A 17,888-nucleotide genomic window follows, 5' to 3' on the forward strand; every position below is an offset into this window, starting at 1 on the left:
GATTGGAGCCTGGGACTCCCACAGCCCAGGCTAGGTGCCTGGCCAGGGGGTCAGAGTCTGTCTGTCCTTCCTTCTTCTCGTTTCTCCTCCAGCTCTCACCCAGGCTTGGGGTCATCCCGATGAGCAGCACCACCCCCATCCACATATAATCCCGCTTGGAAATGTTCCCCTGCCCACCAGCGCTGAGATTCCTGCCAGGACTCCTGGGTTCATCCCCCGGCTTTGAAATGGGAATGGGGGTGCAAAGGGTGGGGCTGAGAGCCAGGACTCCTGGGCTCATTCCCCAGCTGTAGAAGCGGGCTGGGGTGTAGTGAGTTTGAGCAGAGACAGTTGCAAATCAGGACTCCCGAGTTCTGTCCGTGGCTCTGAAAGAGGAGTGGGGTCTCGTGGGTGAGAGTGGGCTGGGAGTCAGGAGTGAGGACTTCTCGGCTGTCTTCTTGGTTCTAACCCTGAATTGAACACATCTTTGTTCTACCTCAGTTTCCCTATTTCTTAGATGGGGAGAATATCACTTTGCTACCATCTAGGGACATAGAAGTGGCAGAGGAAGGCATTCTGAGGTTTAATGGATGTTTCCACATGAAAGCTCTAAAAAAACCGAAGTGGGAAAATTTTTCTCTTTCTTTCTTTCTTTCTTTCTTTCTTAAAACTACCTGACGCTCACGTCATGAATTTAAAGGCCCCCACACTCTGGAGAGGAAAGAGTTGATGCTCCTGGGATCGCTAGCTGGAGGTGCACAGCCATCAATCCAAAGGCTTAAGAAGCATCAATCGTATTCTGAAGAAGAGAATTGGCAGGATCAGCGATGAAATGTGGGCTGAAGTCGAGTGTGGCTGAGCTGACGTAACTCTGAGAGCAGAGAGTTACGGCGGGGGGGGGGTGTGTGTGTGTGTGAAAGGTTCACCGTAAAGCCAGGCAGAAACCCCTCCGCAGAGCAGCCGAATTCTTGTTTTTCTGTCTACACAGACGTGTGGGGTTTGTTCGCAGGCACAAGCTGCACCCCAGATAGCCACGTCAGCAGCTGAAAATGTATTCTAGCCACAGACACTCAGGCAGCAAACAGACTTGTCTGCAGTGTTGAGTCAGATACAAATGACCAGCTAGCAAGATGCCTTTCCCCATCCGGAGAGTTAAATGGAACTGGGCAGAACTGCTGCAAAAGCAGGTGGCATTTCTCCAAGATCTGCCTGCCCACACGTTCAGTGAGGAGGCATTGGTGGTAACAACTCCCACAGCGCCACCTCTTGGTTCCTGGTGGTATTTCGCCCACGGGCACTGCCTGGGGAGGGGTGGGGAGCCGGGGTTTGTACTGAGAAGGGATTTTTCCAACCTCCAGGGAGCGCTCTGCAATGCGAGGTGTGTGCGTCCAGAGACCTATCGTGCTCCGGCCCCCTGCAGCCCTGCGCCCCCTCGGAAGGGACCTGCGTCACCGTCGTGGCAGAGATCAGGCTGGGTGAGTGAAAGAAGATTTCTACTAAGTGTAGACACCATTGTCCTCCTGAAGCCAGGGGTCGAACCCAGGAGTCCTGGCTCCCAGTCCCTCCCCCTACTCTAACCAATAGTCTCCACTCCTCTCCAGGAGCAGGGACTGCTCAGTCTGGAAAGATAATGTCATAGACGGGGGATGGGATGAGATGGGGAATTTCAGTGGGTGGCTGTGGGGCTGGATCAGACAGAAGAGAGGATTTTATTGGGGGTGGGGGGGAAGATGAGATTAGTTGGGGGTGGGGTGGATGGATACAAAAGGGGAGGATGGAGCAGCTGGGGGTCCATTGGGGAGTTCAGAGGTGATTCTCTGTTTCCCTTCCACAGAGGGATACTACTTCTCCTACACGGCTAAATCGTGCCTGGAGCCCCAGAACTATGAGCCCAGCCCCTTCTCGCTGACCTACCCGCACAATGTCACCGTGCGGGTGAACATCGTGAGCTGTAACACCGACGGCTGCAACGCTGGGGCCATCCCAGGTGTGTGTCTGCTGCAAACCTAGAGCCCTACTCCGGCCACACCTGCCTGGAGAGAACCCAGGAGTCCTGGCTCCCAGCCCCCCTGCTCTAACCACTAGACCCCACTCCCTTCCCCGAGCTGGGATTGAGCCCAGCGTGTGGTGACTCCCCACCCCTGGCTGACTGTGTGTGTCTGACTGTTCTCAGTGCCAACTGTGAGCTCCGTCCCCAACGGCCGGCAGTGCCTGTCGTTCTTCAACGTGTGGCCATATCACGGGAATGAGAAGGAGAAGAAGAAGGTGCTCTTGGCCTGCACCGGCGCCGAGGACCATTGTGTTGAGGAATCTGGGATATTAACACTGGGTAAGTCCTCCAGATGGGGGCGGGGTCTGAACACAGAGTACAAGGTGGAGCCCAGGTGTCCTGGCTCAGTCCCCGACCCCCTGGCTCTGACCCACTAGACTCCACTCCCCTGGCAGATTTGCAGAGAGAACCCTGGAGTCCTACTTGCCGCGATGCCAAAGGAGCACCCAAGGAGGATAAGGCCACTGCGGAGAAACAAAATGAATTCTGTGCATCGGTCTTCACGGCTGAGGCTGGGAGGGAGATTCCCAAACCTGAGCCATTCTGTTTTCATAACAAATCTGAGGAACTGTCCCAGATTGAGGAGTCATTACAGGAGTTTTTGCAACAAATTGATAAATTAAACAGTAATAAGTCACCAGGACCAGATGGGATTCGCCCAAGAGTTCGGAAGGAACTCAAATTTCAAATTATAGAATGACTAACTGTGGTTTCTAACCTACCATTTAAATCAGCTTCTGTCCCAAATGGCTGGAGGATGGCTAATGATACGCCAATTTCTAAAAAGGGCTCCAGAGGTGATCCCAGCAACTACAGACTAGTAAGTCTGACTTCAGTACAGGGTAAACTCATTGAAACTATAGGAAAGAAGAGAACTGTCAGCCACACAGATGAACATAATTTGTTGGGGAAGGGTCAACATGGTTTCGGTAAAGGAAAACCACGCCTCACCAGTATACTAGAATTCTCTGAGGGGGTCAAGAAGCGTGTGGACAAGGGGGATCCAGTGGCTATAGTGTACTTAGATTTTCAGAAAGCCTTTGAAAAGGTCCCTCACCAAAGGCTCTTCAGAAACGTGAGCTGTCATGGGATAAAATCCTCTCATGGCTCAGTAACTTGTTAAAAGATAGGGAAAAAAGGGTAGGAAGAAATGGTCAGTTTTCAGAACGGAGAGATGTAAATAGTGGGAGTCCCCCAGGGATCCGCACTGGGCCCAGTCCTATTCACCATATTCCGAAATGTTCTGGAAAAAAGGGTAAATAGTGAGGTGGCAAAATTTGCAGAAGATACAAACCTACTCAAGATAGTGAAGTCCAAAGCAGACTGTGAAGAGGTACTAAAGGATCTCTCAGAACTGGGTGACTGGACAACAAAACGGCAGAGGAAATTCAATGTTGATAAATGCAAAGTAACACACATGGGCAAACGTAATCCCAACTAGACATACACAATGATGGGTCGAATTTACCACTCAAGAAAGATCTTGGAGTCATTGTGGAGAGTTCTCTGAAATGACTCCATGTGCAGCAGCCGTGAAAAAGGGGAACAGAATGCTGGGAAATATTAAGAAAGGGACAGAGAATGGGACAGAATAGATCGTGTTGCCTCAATATAAATGCATGGGAAGCCCGCAGCTTGAACACTGCAGGCGGATGTGGTCGCTCACTCTCAGAAAAGAGATATCGGAATTGGAAAAGCTTCAGAAAAGCCCAAACAAAATGATGAGGGGGTTGGAACGGCTGCCATATGAGGAGAGATGAATAAGAGTGGGACTTTTCAGCCTGGAAAAGAGATGGCTAAGAGGGGATATGATTGAGGTCTAGAGAAGGTTGAAGGGTGTGGAGGAACTAAATAAGGAAGTGTTATTTACTCCATCTAACATAAGAAGGAGGGGTCACCACAGGCAGCAGGATTAAAACAAACAAAAGGAAGTACTGCTTCACACAACGCACAGTCAACCTGTGGAACTCATTGCCGGAGGATGTTTTGAAGGCCAAGACTACAACAGGGTTGAAACAGGAATGAGAGAAGTTCCTGGAGTACAGGTCCATCTGTGGCTATTGCCAGGATGGGCAGCGATGGCGGCCCTAGCCTCTGTTTGCCAGGAGCTGGGAATGGGCGACAGGGGATGGATCAGTGGAAGGTTCCCTGTTCTGTTCATTCCCTCTGGGGCACCTGGCATTGGCCAGAGGATACTGGGCTAGATGGACCTTTGGGGTGACCCAGGAGGGCCATTCCTCTTATGTTCTCACATTGTTCCAGCCCCCTGCTCTGAGCACTAGACCCCACTCTGCCTGCAGAGCCGGGTGCAGTCCTCCTGGGAAGGGAGTGTGTGAGAGACCTTATTGGGGTCGGGGGGTGGATCTGGGAGCCCCTGATTACGTCTCTCTCCCCTCATCCAGGTGACATCAAACTGAGGAAGAGTGCGGCTGGATGTGGCTCCCCTGGCGCCTGCAAGAAGAGATTCTTGGTGAAGAAATACACCCAGGGCGTGGTGGAGATGCTGAGCCGGGTTGACTGCTACCCAGCTCCCTGGGCCAGTGGAAGCATCGGGGAGCCCTGAGCCCCGGCCTGGCGTCCTCCCCTTCTGCTGCGTGCTGGGCTGCAGTGCACCTCCCTTTGGGGGGATTGCGTGTTCCTTTTGTGCATTGGCTGAATAAAGTGAGTTGTCCGGAAAGCACCCCCCAGCTCCTTGTCCCCTGACTGCCCCGTACCGGGCCCCACACCGCCCCTATCTGTGCACAAGTGATGCTGGCAGGAAGAGAACGCTGGAGTCCTGACTCCCAGTACCCCACCCTGTAACCCAACAGGGCCCACTCCCTTCTGAAAGCCAGGGATAGAGCCCAGGAGTCCTGGCTCCCAAGCCCACTGCAGGGCCAGGGAATGGAACCTAGGAGTCCTGCCTAGATCCCCTCCCCCAAGGCAAGGCCCGTGGCCGGGGGAAAGGCTCCGGCTGGCTGAGCTCCCCTGGGGAAGGAGGGCTGTGGGAAGGAGAGGCCGTGGCTCACCCAGCTGTCCAGGCGGGCGGGAACGCCCTGGAGGGGAGAAATGTCCTTCTAGGTTGATTTTGCAGGGCTCAGTTCGTCCCGCTCTCTGGGGCGGCTCCACTGGGAGTGACGAGCTCAGGGAAGGTGTCAGGAAATAGGGCAGATCCCCCCAGCCGGTGGTGCTCTGTGAGCAGATTTCACCCAGCGTGAACTCCTGGATCGCTGCCCCCGTCTGACCCCGGAGTCACAGCCAGTCCCCTCAGATACTCTCAGACAAGCCGGACTTTGTGAGGAAACCTCACGTACACCCCAAACCAGCCCACCCAGGTTGTCCCCTGCCCCAGAAGACCGGTCTCTTACCCCAGGGCCACGGGACCCCAGATCCTACACCAAAGGCAACGCTGGCAGCCAGCTCTGTAGGAATCTTGCTAAAGGTTCGTGAGCTAAGGAAAGGGAATGAGGGTGACAAGGGGTTAAAGCAGGTAAAATTCATGCCCAGGTGAGTTGCAGTCTGTAATTCCAAACGGTGGCGGTGAAGGAAAAACTGCCATTTTCCCAAGTCTTTTCAGGTGCTCCCAGACGGTCTCCAGGGACCCCCGCTTTGCATCCGGTTCCGGTCCCTGTAAGCGTCCAGCCAGCCCAGCGAGGCAGGGTTCCCTCAATCCATCCTTACAGCTTCTTCTCCCAGAGAACAAGGTGGCAGGTCCCCACCCACGTGGGCTTTGCCTTCGATGTGGGGAGGGAGGAACATAGCAGTCAGCACACGCGATGGCCCCTGCCCTTGGACTCAGCACTTTTCTGGTGCTAAAGTTCTTCGTTAGCATCCCTACAGCATTGTCAAGTTCCTTCCCCACTCTGAACTCTAGGGTACAGATGTGGGGACCTGCATGAAAACCTCCTAAGCTTACTTTTACCAGCTTAGGTGAAAACTTCCCCAAGGTACAATCTATTTTACCCTTTCCCTTGGATTTCCACTGCCACCACCAAACTTTATCTGGGTTCCTGAGAAAACATAGTTTGGAAACGTCTTTCCCCCCAAAATCCTCCCAACTCTTGCAACCCACTTCCTGGGGAAGGTTTGGTAAAAATCCTCACCAATTTGCATAGGTGACCACAGACCCAAACCCTTGGATCTTAGGACAAAGAAAAAACATTGAGTTTCCTTAGGGAGATCCCTAGGGAGCTTGTTAACCACCCTCCCCAGCAAGAAGACTTTTAATAGAAGTAGAAAAGAATCTTCCCTTGTTGCCAAGAAGGCCAAAGGCATTTTGGGCTGCATCAGTAGGAGCGTTGCCAGCAGATGGAGGGAAGTGATTGTTCCCCTCTATTCGGCACTGGTGAGGCCACATCTGGAGTACTGGGTCCAGTTTTGGGCCCCCCACTACAGAAGGGATGTGGACAAATTGGAGAGAGTCCAGCGGAGGGCAACGAAAATGATGAGGGGGCTGGAGCACGTGACTTAGGAGGGGAGGCTGAGGGAACTGGTCTTCTTTTGTCTGCAGAAGAGAAGAGTGAGGGGGAATTCGATAGCAGCCTTCAACTACCTGAGGGAGGTCCCAAAGAGGATGGAGCTCGGCTGTTCTCAGTGGTGGCAGAAGACAGAACGAGGAGCAATGGTCTCCAGTTGCAGTGGGGGAGGTCTAGGTTGGAGGTCAAGGGGAGGGACGGCATCCACGGGACAGCAACCGGGACCCCAGGGCAGGTCACAGCAGTGAGAGCTCAGCTGGCCGGCCCTGGGGAGCAGCTGGCCGCATGCTGCATGCGTCTCTTGTTCTTCCATCGGCGGCGGTTGCTACTTCAGGCTCATGGTGGCCAGCGAGAAGCCGGGAAGGCTGGGCTGTGCAGGCCCTGGGGCCCGCCCGCCCCTTCTGTCTGCAGTCCCACCCCTGTTCTGCTCCTTCCCCCGTGGCCCTGCCCCAGTTCCACCCACAGTCCTGTCCCCGTCCACCCACCCCCTTGCAGCCCCCCCACCCACGTCCCCAAGACCGGGAAAGATCTGTCCCGTCACCAGCTGGGGGTGAGAGCTCTTCCAGTCCCCGGGCCACAGCCGCAGCTGGGATCCTGGCGCTGGGGCTTCCCCCCGACACCTGGCACTTCTGCCAGGCACCGGGCTTGGGGTGCAGGGGTGCCCATTTTCCAGGGGGCCCCCAATGGGCTGAGGCTGCTGGGCACAGGCCCTGACGGCCCATTGGCTAATCCGCCACCGCTGCACTGCGGGTAGGGGTGCGGGCTCCCCTGGCTGAGCTGCCCTGGCAGGGCGGGGCAGGTGGGGGCAGGGGGCTCTGTGTGTGGACGGAGCGGGGTTTGGGTTTAAACACGGGTCAGAGCCATGTCCACAGGGAGAGGGGGAAGCCGGCTGGCTTTGGAACAGGGGAGCGTGGCTCCGAACTCGCTTGCAAAGCCACAGGTTGTGACAAGAGGCTCTGGCCCCATAGGGAGCCTGGGGCTGAGCCTTGCCTAGAGCTGGGCCAAGGGCGTAGCCAGGTAAAGCGGGAACTGCCGGGAGGCTGCGGGGGCCTGGCCCACTGGAAATCCCGGCCCCGGGCCTCCCTTTGTCCTAGTGCCGATGGGCCCGGAGAGCCGGGGCTGGAAGGAATCCGGGACAGGCGCTCACCTTCCGAGATCTGCCCGCTGATGGAAATGCACTGGCTGGCACGGCCCTCGCACTGCAGGGTCTCCGTGCTGGAACAGCTGCTCCGACCCGGGGCAATGCAGATCGGGCACCGGCCTCCCGTCTAGACGGTGTTGATGATCGGCCCTGCAAGACCCTGAAGAGAGGGTCGGTGGGGGTTGACGGGCAGGGCTGCGGACAGGTGCCTTCTCTACTTTGTTACCACTTATTTCTAGCACCTCAATAACTGAGATCAGGGACCCCTTGTGCCAAGAGCTGCACAGACTCCTCAGAGCAGGGGCCCTGATTGCACTGGGCACTGCATAGATCCCCCCAGCCTGCTACTGGGGGCCCCCCATTGTGCCAGGCACTGCACGCCTCCCTCCCCTGAGATCAGGGTCCCCCCTATGGCACCAGGTGCTACACGGGACCCCACCCTTCTCCAGAAAAGAACCTTTTCCGAACAAGTTTGACACTCAGTCGGAGCCTGGGCCACTGGGAACGAGCAGGGAGGGATGCAGAGATGTACGGACAGGAGAGAACTGGGTATTGCAGCTGTTCGTAGAGCAGGTCCGGGATTGAATCTTCACAAAGAAGAGGGAGATGTTCCTGGGCGTGGCGGAGGATACACAGGAGAAGGAATAGCCTGCATTTCCCTTCGCTTCTGGTTAGAAGTGTAACCCTTCTGCCCGTCAGAGTTGGCAGCAACAAGGGCCGGGTTCAATATCTAGGGGATCCATTCCAATAACACAATGCAAACCGGCTTGAGCCCCCAACCAGTGACCTGGGACCTGACCCCTGCTGAGCGCCTCCAAGAGGCAATCTGAGTGTAGCAGAAGCCTTTTAATAAGAGAGAGAAACAATGTGGCATTATGTTGGGGAAACACCAACAGGATTCATAACACAACCCATGAGCAAAAAAAACCCACCCCAAGCAAATTGGGGCATGCCCCTTTCCCTTTGCTTCTTGAGTCCAGCAACCCCAAATCACCCAAAGTCCCAAAAGTCTAAGGACCCAAAAGTCTCTGTCCCTGGTCAGGGCAGCCCCAGAGTTCGAAAGTTTATCTGCGGAGCCTTACCCCCCAGCCTGGGTGGAGATGGGACAGGGGTAAGAGGCACCTTACATGATCTGCAGCTGACCGCCCCACAGCTCCATAGGCCTTCGCTCCGCTCCTCCAGCCGCCCCACGAACTCCTTCGCTCAGCTCCGCTCCGCGGCCCACAAGCAGCTCCCGCCGTCCAACGAACTGCTCCACCAGCCGGTCCACAAACTGCTCTGCGTCCCACCAGCAGCTCCTGCTGTCCTACAAACTGCTCCACCAGCTTGTCCACAAGGCACTCCAGCCATCCTGCAAACTGCTCCACGATAGAACTTCAGGCTCCCCCACTACTTAACACAACGCTCAGTGATTTCAGCTCTTAGTCAGTTCAGCTCTTTGGTGAATTCAGCTTGTAGTAGGGGAGCCTCAGTGCTGGTGCACTATTAGCCCAAAGGGAGCTCAGCAGCCTGTAACTAAACTTCTAATGAAATCAAAATTATCTCTGATATTCTACAGTGGAGACAGAAGAGGAAGGGAGAGAGAATTAACATGTAAGACCCTCACCAATAGGCCCATACCACCAAGTATTAAAACTTGTCCCCAGCCACTCTCCATTCACAGAGTTTTGGAACCCATGACCCTTGCCCAGCGAGTGCTACTTAGTTGATGGTGAGTCCCTCCATCATAACAAAAGGCCAAGTACAGTTCCCAGCACAGTTCCCATAATCAGGATAATAACAATTTATTCTTCCTGCCCCAATAACAGAGACACTGGGGATCCCGCAGCAGCCAAAGTGACCATTTGGGCAGCTATGGCCTCATTCTAGGCATGGTGGGTGTGCCTATGCAAATGAGATCAGCCCCTGAAGTTCTTTTCCACAACTTGCCACACCTCACCACCAGATGTCAGGGTGGAGCTCATCCTGACACTGCTTACAGAAGCAAAACAGATACAAAAATTATTTACAGATGAAACCAGCGCCCCAAGGGCTGGTGATTCCTGGGAGCCACCTCACCCTTTTTTCTGGCGTCCCAGACCAGAAGGGCCCATACCCAGCATCTAGTCTGACCTGCCGCATAGCCCAGGCTGGAGAAGTCCTCCCTACACGGGGCCCGATCACGTGCGTTTGATGAAAGCATCTTCCAGGAGGACAGTCAGCCTGGCCTGGGGGATGCCGAGGGACGGCGCATCCACCGCATCCCTAGGGAGCTTGTTAACCACCCTCCCCAGCATGTCTAGCTAAATACTTATCTGGCGCCCATCACCATGGCATCTGAACCCCTCATCATCTTTAATGCATTATCCTCACAGCCACCTTGTGGGATGGGGCAGGGCTGTCAGCCCCATTGAACAGATGGGGGAAACTGAGGCACAGATCCTCAGCAGGACCTAACTCTTTGAATCTCTAGGCCTAAGTGGTGTGTCCCAGGTCACACAGGGCGGCTGGCAGAGAGGGGCCTGGAGCCCAGGTGTGCTAAGCCCTTGGCACGCGTGTCCAAACCACAGCCGGCAAACGGTCGGTGCGGAGACCGATGGTGGAAAGTCAGCGCCACCCACCCTTGACCAGTGCGTTTGCCTCCTAGACACCGAGGCAGGTGCTGTGACCAGCGGGGCAGGGCTGTGGCTGAGCAGGGCAGTTGCTCACAGAATTTCTCCTACACTGGAAACAGGATCTGGTGAGGAGGGAAATAAAGCAGGATTTCCATTTTAATTTCTGGTGCCAGCGTCCCCCTTTTCTTGTCCGGTCCCCGAAGGCCTCGGGTTCATGGAGGTGGCCTTGGCTGATCTCACTCCCCCTGTTAAATCTCACTCCCCCTGTTAAAGCTAGTGCCTTGGATAGGTGCTGGCAGTGGCAGGGTGCACCGGCTGGTGTCTGCAGCAGTTTGGGGCACAGAGGGATGCGACAAAGTGGAAATTGAGCTCCTATTTCTACGATGCCATGGAGTGCCTCAGTTTCCCTCTGTGCTTTGCAAGGCTGTGCAGGCCGCCCCTCCATCCATCCCCGATAAACCTGTGAGGAAGTGGAAGCGTTCTTAATGTTTCCTCTGAATAGTGTGGGGGTGCCTCAGTTTCCCCTAGGCAGTTCTTAAGTATCTAGGTGGGATAAGGGTGTATGATCCTTGCAGAGCCCGAGAGGGCAGGTGTGTGCAGGGGTCTGGACACAGAGAATGGCCGACACCCTGTTTCCTGGCCACTGATGGCCTGGGCCCTTCCCCCCTGCAAACCTCTGTTTTACTGGCTGGCTGAGAGTCACGTCTGGCTGTGGAGTTGGGGTGCAGGACCCTCTGGCTTCCCCAGGACCCCGCCTGGGCGGACTCGCTGTGGGAAGCGCATGGAATGGCAGAGGAGGCTGAATGCTCCGAGGTCAGACCCAGGAAGGTGGAAGCCGGGTGAGCTTTGTGTCCTGCAGACAGGCTGCTCCCAGAGAGGAGACTTCCCCAGAGTCCTGCCTGCCTTCGTAGGGAGCAGGTCCAGAGCATCGCCCGGGGACTCCCTGACAACACCCATCCTTCTGTCCGTCCATCCTCCTACACGTCCACCCTTCCCCCCAAACACCCATCCATCCATTCCCCTAAGAGACTGTCTGTCCATCCATCCATCTGCCTTCATGCCTGTCCATCCATCCCCCTACACACCTGTCTAGGTTCCTTCCCCACTCTGAACTCTAGGGTACAGATGTGGGGACCTGCATGAAAACCTCCTAAGCTTACTTTTACCAGCTTAGGTTAAAACTTCCCCAAGGTACAAATTATTTTTGTCCTTTGCCCCTAGATTTCTACTGCCACCACCAAACTTTAACTGGGTTTACTGGGAAACGTAGTTTGGTCACGTCTTTCCCTCCCAAATCCTCCCAACCCTTGCACCCAACTTCCTGGGGAAGGTTTGGTACAAATCCTCACCAATTTGCATAGGTGACCACAGACCCAAACCCTTAGATCTTAGAACAATGAAAAAGCATTGAGTTTCCTTACAAGAAGACTTTTAATAGAAGTAGAAAAGAATCACCTCTGTAAAATCAGGAAGGCAAATACCTTACAGGGGAATTAAATTCAAAACAGAGAGAATGCCTCTAGGCAAAACCTTAAGTTACAAAAAGACACACAGACAGGAATATCCATTCTATTCAGCACAGCTATTTTCTCAGCCATGTAAAGAAATCATAATCTAACACATACCTAGCTAGATTACTTACTAAGTTCTAAGAGTCCATTTCTGTTCTGTCCCCGGCAAAAGCATCACACAGACAGACACAGACCCTTTGTTTTTCTCCCTCCTCCCAGCTTTTGAAAGCATCTTATCTCCTCATTGCTCATTTTGGTCAGGTGCCAGCGAGGTTACCTTTAGCTTCTTAACCCTTTACAGGTGAGAGGATTTTTCCTTTGGAGAGGAGGGATTATAAAGGAGTTTACCCTTCCCTTTCTATTTATGACAACAGGTGAAAGTATTTTGCCACGGGGCATGGGGGATTTTATAGCTCCGGGGACAGAAAGGTGGTTCCCCTTCCCTTTATATTTATGACAGGTCCTTTCTTATGTTATTATAAAAAATACATAAGTGTCACGGCCACATTGTGACTGACAAATAACTTCCTTTCTCAGTTCCACCATGTAATTATAAGATAACTCCACTGGGATATAAATATTGTTCTTACAGTTCAGTGGATAGTACATAGAGCTGCACAAACAAGTCATTGTATCAGGAAATTTTAGCTCGTATTGACTTCACTAGTGCTTTATATCTGGCCTGTTGTAAAATGAGGCAAACATCAAGATAAGCTGATGTACCCCCTGAAGACCTGTGTGTACCCCTGGAGTACAGGGACCCCTGGCTGAGAACCACTGATCTCCACTAATGCACAAGGGAATTGGCCTCAAGACACATTGCATCACCTGATCAGCCAAAGTCACATGCAGGGTTGTGAAATCTCCCATCTCCGGGTCCACCAGGATGTCATGGGGCAGCCCCAACCGATCCCCCAGGGGGCAGGTATTTGCCATCCTGCCGGATAAAACCACAGCCAGATGCTTCCTCGCTGTTCTCCTCACTGCAGCTAACATCCAGGCACCATGTGGGTGGCTCTGCCCCTCTGCCTGCTGTCCGCTCTCCTGGCCACAGGTGAGTCCCGTCCGTCCCCGGGCACAGGGAGCCGGGTGATGCGGTCGGGAATTCACTTGGGGAACATGCTGCTGTCGATGGTGGATTCTGGGGTCAGGATGGAATTTGTGGGTAAAACCAGCAAGAGGAAAACCCGGAGCCACGTCCCCAGGCTGACTCGGGGAGAGCAGGGATTGGAGTCTGGGACTCCCACAGCCCACGCTAGGGGCCTGGCCAGTGGGTCTGAGTCCGTCTGTCCTTCCTTCTTCTCGTTCCTCCTCCAGCTCTCGCCCGAGCTTGGGGTCATCCGGATGAGGAGCAGCACCCCCGTCCACATGTCATCCTGCCTAGAAATGTTCCCCTGCCTGTCAGCGCTGAGATTCCTGCCAGGACTCCTGGCTTCATTCCACGGGTTTGAAAGGGGAATGCGGGTGCAACGGGTAGGCGCTGGGAGCCAGGACTCCTGGGCTCATTCCCCAGCTGTGGAAGAGGGCTGGGGTGTAGTGAGTTTGAGCAGAGATGGCTGCAAATCAGGACTCCCGGGTTCTGTCCATGGCTCTGAAAGAGGAGTGGGGTCTCGTGGGTAAGAGTGGGCGGGGAGTCAGGACTTCTCGGCTGTCTTCTTGGTTCTAAACCTGAATTGAACACATCTTTTTTCTACCTCAGTTTCCCTATTTCTTAGATGGGGAGAATATCACTTTGCTACCATCTAGGGACATAGAAGGGGCAGGGGAAGGCGTTCTGAGGTTTAATTGATGTTTCCACATGAAAGCTCTAAAAAAACCAAAGTGGGAAAATCTTTCTTTCTTTCTTTCTTTCTTAAAACTACCTTACGCTCACGTCATGAATTAAAGGCCCCCATGCTCTGGAATGGAAAGAGTTGATGCTCCTGGGATCGCTGGCTGGAGGTGCACAGCCATCAATCCAAAGGCTTAACAAGCGTCAATCGTATTCTGAAGAAGAGAATTGGCAGGATCAGCCATGAAAAGTGGGCTGAAGTCGAGTGTGGCTGAGAGGCAGAGGCCTGGAGCAGAGAGTGACAGCGGGGGGTGTGTGTGTGTGTGTGTGTGTGTGTGTGAAAGGTTCACCGCAAAGCCAGGCAGAAACCCCTCTTCAGAGCAGCCGAATTCTTGTTTTTCTGTCTACACAGACGAGTGGGGTTTGTTCGCAGGCACAAGCTGCACCCCAGATAGCCACGTCAGCAGCTGAAAATGTATTCTAGCCACAGACACTCAGGCAGCAAACAGACTTGTCTGCAGTGTTGAGTCAGATACAAATGACCAGCTAGCAAGATGCCTTTCCCCATCCGGAGAGTTAAATGGAACTGGGCAGAACTGCTGCAAAAGCAGGTGGCATTTCTCCAAGATCTGCCTGCCCACACGTTCAGTGAGGAGGCATTGGTGGTAACAACTCCCACAGCGCCACCTCTTGGTTCCTGGTGGTATTTCGCCCACGGGCACTGCCTGGGGAGGGGTGGGGAGCCGGGGTTTGTACTGAGAAGGGATTTTTCCAACCTCCAGGGAGCGCTCTGCAATGCGAGGTGTGTGCGTCCAGAGAGCAATTGTGCTCCGGCCCCCTGCAGCCCTGCGCCCCCTCGGAAGGGACCTGCGTCACCGTCGTGGCAGAGTTCAAACTGGGTGAGTGAAAGAAGATTTCTACTCAGTGTAGACACCATTGTCCTCCTGAAGCCAGGGGTCGAACCCAGGAGTCCTGGCTCCCAGCCCCTCCCCCTACTCTAACCAATAGACTCCGCTCCTCTCCAGGAGCAGGGACTGCTCAGTCTGGAAAGATAATGTCATAGACGGGGGACGGGATGAGATGGGGAATTGCACTGGGTGGCTGTGGGGCCTCGATCAGACAGAAGACAGGATTTTATCTGGGTGAGGGGGAAGATGTGATTAGTTGGGGGTGGGGTGGATGGAACAAAAGGGGAGGATGGAGCAGCTGGGGGTCCATTTTGGAGTTCAGAGGTGATTCTCTGTTTCCCTTCCACAGAGGGATCCTCCTTGTCCTACACGGCTAAATCGTGCCTGGAGCCCAAGAACTGTGAGCCAGGCCCCTTCTCGCTGACCTATGCGTACAATGTCACCATGCGGGGGAACATCGCCTGCTGTGACACCGACGGCTGCAACGCCGGGGCCATCCCAGGTGTGTGTCTGCTGCAAACCTAGAGCCCTGCTCTGCCCACACCTGCCTGGATAGAACCCAGGAGTCCTGGCTCCCAGCCCCCCTGCTCTAACCACTAGACCCCACTCCCTTCCCCGAGCTGGGATCGAGCCCAGCGTGTGGTGACTCCCCACCCCTGGCTGACTGTGTGTGTCTGACTGTTCTCAGTGCCAACTGTGAGCTCCGTCCCCAACGGCCGGCAGTGCCCGTCATGCTTCTACCTGTGGGGAGGAAACTGTCAGGACAACAAGCCCTTGGCCTGCACCGGCGCCGAGGACCATTGTGTTGAGGAATCTGGGATATTAACACTGGGTAAGTCCTCCAGATGGGGGCGGGGTCTGAACACAGAGTACAAGGTGGAGCCCAGGTGTCCTGGCTCAGTCCCAGGCCCCCTTGCTCTGACCCTCTAGACTCCACTCCTGTGGCAGAGTTGCAGAGAGAACCCTGGAGTCCTACTTGCCGAGATGCCAAAGGAGCACTCAAGGAGGATAAGGCCACTGCGGAGAAACTAAATGAATTCTGTGCATCGGTCTTCACGGCTGAGGCTGGGAGGGAGATTCCCAAACCGGAACCATTCTATTTTCATGACAAATCTGAGGAACTGTCCCAGATTGAGGAGTCATTACAGGAGTTTTTGCAACAAATTGATAAATTAAACAGGAATAAGTCACCAGGACGAGATGGGTTTCGCCCAAGAGATCGGAAGGAACTCAAATGTCAAATTACAGAACGACTTATTGTGGTTTGTAAATTACCATTTAAATCAGCTTCTGTCCCAACTGGCTGGAGGATGGCTAATGACACGCCAATTTTTAAAAAGGGCTCCAGAGGTGATCCTGGCAACTACAGGCCAATAAGTCTGACTTCAGTACAGGGCAAACTCATTGAAACTACAGGAAAGAAGAGAATTGTCAGCCACATAGAGGTACATAATTTGTTGTGGAAGGATCAACATGGTTTCGGTAAAGGGAAATCACGCCTCAGCAATCTACTAGAATTCTCTGAGGGGGTCAACAAGCGTGTGAACAAGGGGAATCCAGTGGATACAGTGTACTTAGATTTTGAGAAAGCCTTTGAAAAGGTCACTCACCAAAGGCTCTTCAGAAACGTGAGCTGTCATGGGATAAAATCCTCTCATGGCTCAGTAACTTGTTAAAAGATAGGGAAAAAAGGGTAGGAAGAAATGGTCAGTTTTCAGAACGGAGAGAGGTAAAAAGTGGGAGTCCCCCAGGGATCTGCACTGGGCTCAGTCCTATTCATAGAATCATAGAATATCAGGGTTGGAAGGGACCTCAGGAGGTCATCTAGTCCAACCCCCTGCTCAAAGCAGGACCAATCCCCAATTAAATCATCCCAGCCAGGGCTTGGTCAAGCCTGATCTTAAAACCTTCTAAGGAAGGAGATTCTACCACCTCCCTAGTTAACGCATTCCAGTGTTTCACCACCCTCTTAGTGAAAAAGTTTTTCCTAATATCCAACCTAAACCTCCCCCACTGCAACTTGAGACCATTACTCCTTGTCCTGTCATCTTTTACCACTGAGAATAGTCTAGAACCATCCTCTCTGGAACCACCTCTCAGGTAGTTGAAAGCAGCTATCAAATCCCTCCTCATTCTTCTCTTCTGCAGACTAAACAATCCCAGTTCCCTCAGCCTCTCCTCATAAGTCATGTGCTCCAGACGCCTAATCATTTTTGTTGTCCTTCGCTGGACTCTCTCCAATTTATCCACATCCTTCTTGTAGTGTGGGGCCCAAAACTGGACACAGTACTCCAGATGAGGCCTCACCAATGTCGAATAGAGGGGAACGATCACGTCCCTCGATCTGCTGGCTATGCCCCTACTTATAAATCCCAAAATGCCATTGGCCTTCTTGGCAAGAAGGGCACACTGCTGACTCATATCCAGCTTCTCGTCCACTGTCACCCCTAGGTCCTTTCCCGCAGAACTGCTGCCTAGCCATTCGGTCCCTAGTCTGTAGCGGTGCCTAGGATTCTTCCGTCCTAAATGCGGGACTCTGCACTTGTCCTTGTTGAACCTCATCAGATTTCTTTTGGCCCAATCCTCTAATTTGTCTAGGTCCCTCTGTATCCTAACCCTACCTGCCACCGTATCTACCACTCTTCCTAATTTAGTATCATCTGCAAATTTGCTGAGAGTGCAATCCACACCATCCTCCAGATCATTTATGAAGATATTGAACAAAACCGGCCCCAGGACTGACCCTTGAGGCACTCCACTTGATACCGGCTGCCAACTAGACATGGAGCCATTGATCACTGCCCGTTGAGCCCGACAATCTAGCCAACTTTGTATCCACCTTATAGTGCATTCATCCAGCCCATACTTCTTTAACTTGCTGACAAGAATACTGTGGGAGACCGTGTCAAAAGCTTTGCTAAAGTCAAGAAACAATACATCCACTGCTTTCCCTTCATCCACAGAACCAGTAATCTCATCATAGAAGGCAATTAGATTAGTCAGGCATGACCTTCCCTTGGTGAATCCATGCTGGCTGTTCCTGATCACTTTCCTCTCATGTAAGTGCTTCAGGATTGATTCCTTGAGGACCTGCTCCATGATTTTTCCGGGGACTGAGGTGAGGCTGACTGGCCTGTAGTTCCCAGCATCCTCCTTCTTCCCTTTTTTAAAGATGGGCACTACATTAGCCTTTTTCCAGTCATCTGGGACTTCCCCCATTCGCCACGAGTTTTCAAAGATAATGGCCAATGGCTCTGCAATCACATCCACCAACTCCTTTAGCACTCTCGGATGCAAGGCATCCGGCCCCATGGACTTGTGCATGTCCAGCTTTTCTAAATAGTCCCGAACCACCTCTTTCTCCACAGAGGGCTGGCCACCTATTCCCCATGCTGTGATGCCCAGCGCAGCAGTCTGGGAGCCGACCTTGTTCCTGAAGACAGAGTCAAAAAAGCATTGAGTACATTAGCTATTCACCAT

The sequence above is a fragment of the Eretmochelys imbricata genome, chromosome 24 (genome assembly GCF_965152235.1).
Source record: "Eretmochelys imbricata isolate rEreImb1 chromosome 24, rEreImb1.hap1, whole genome shotgun sequence".
Classification (NCBI taxonomy): Eukaryota; Metazoa; Chordata; order Testudines; family Cheloniidae; genus Eretmochelys; species Eretmochelys imbricata.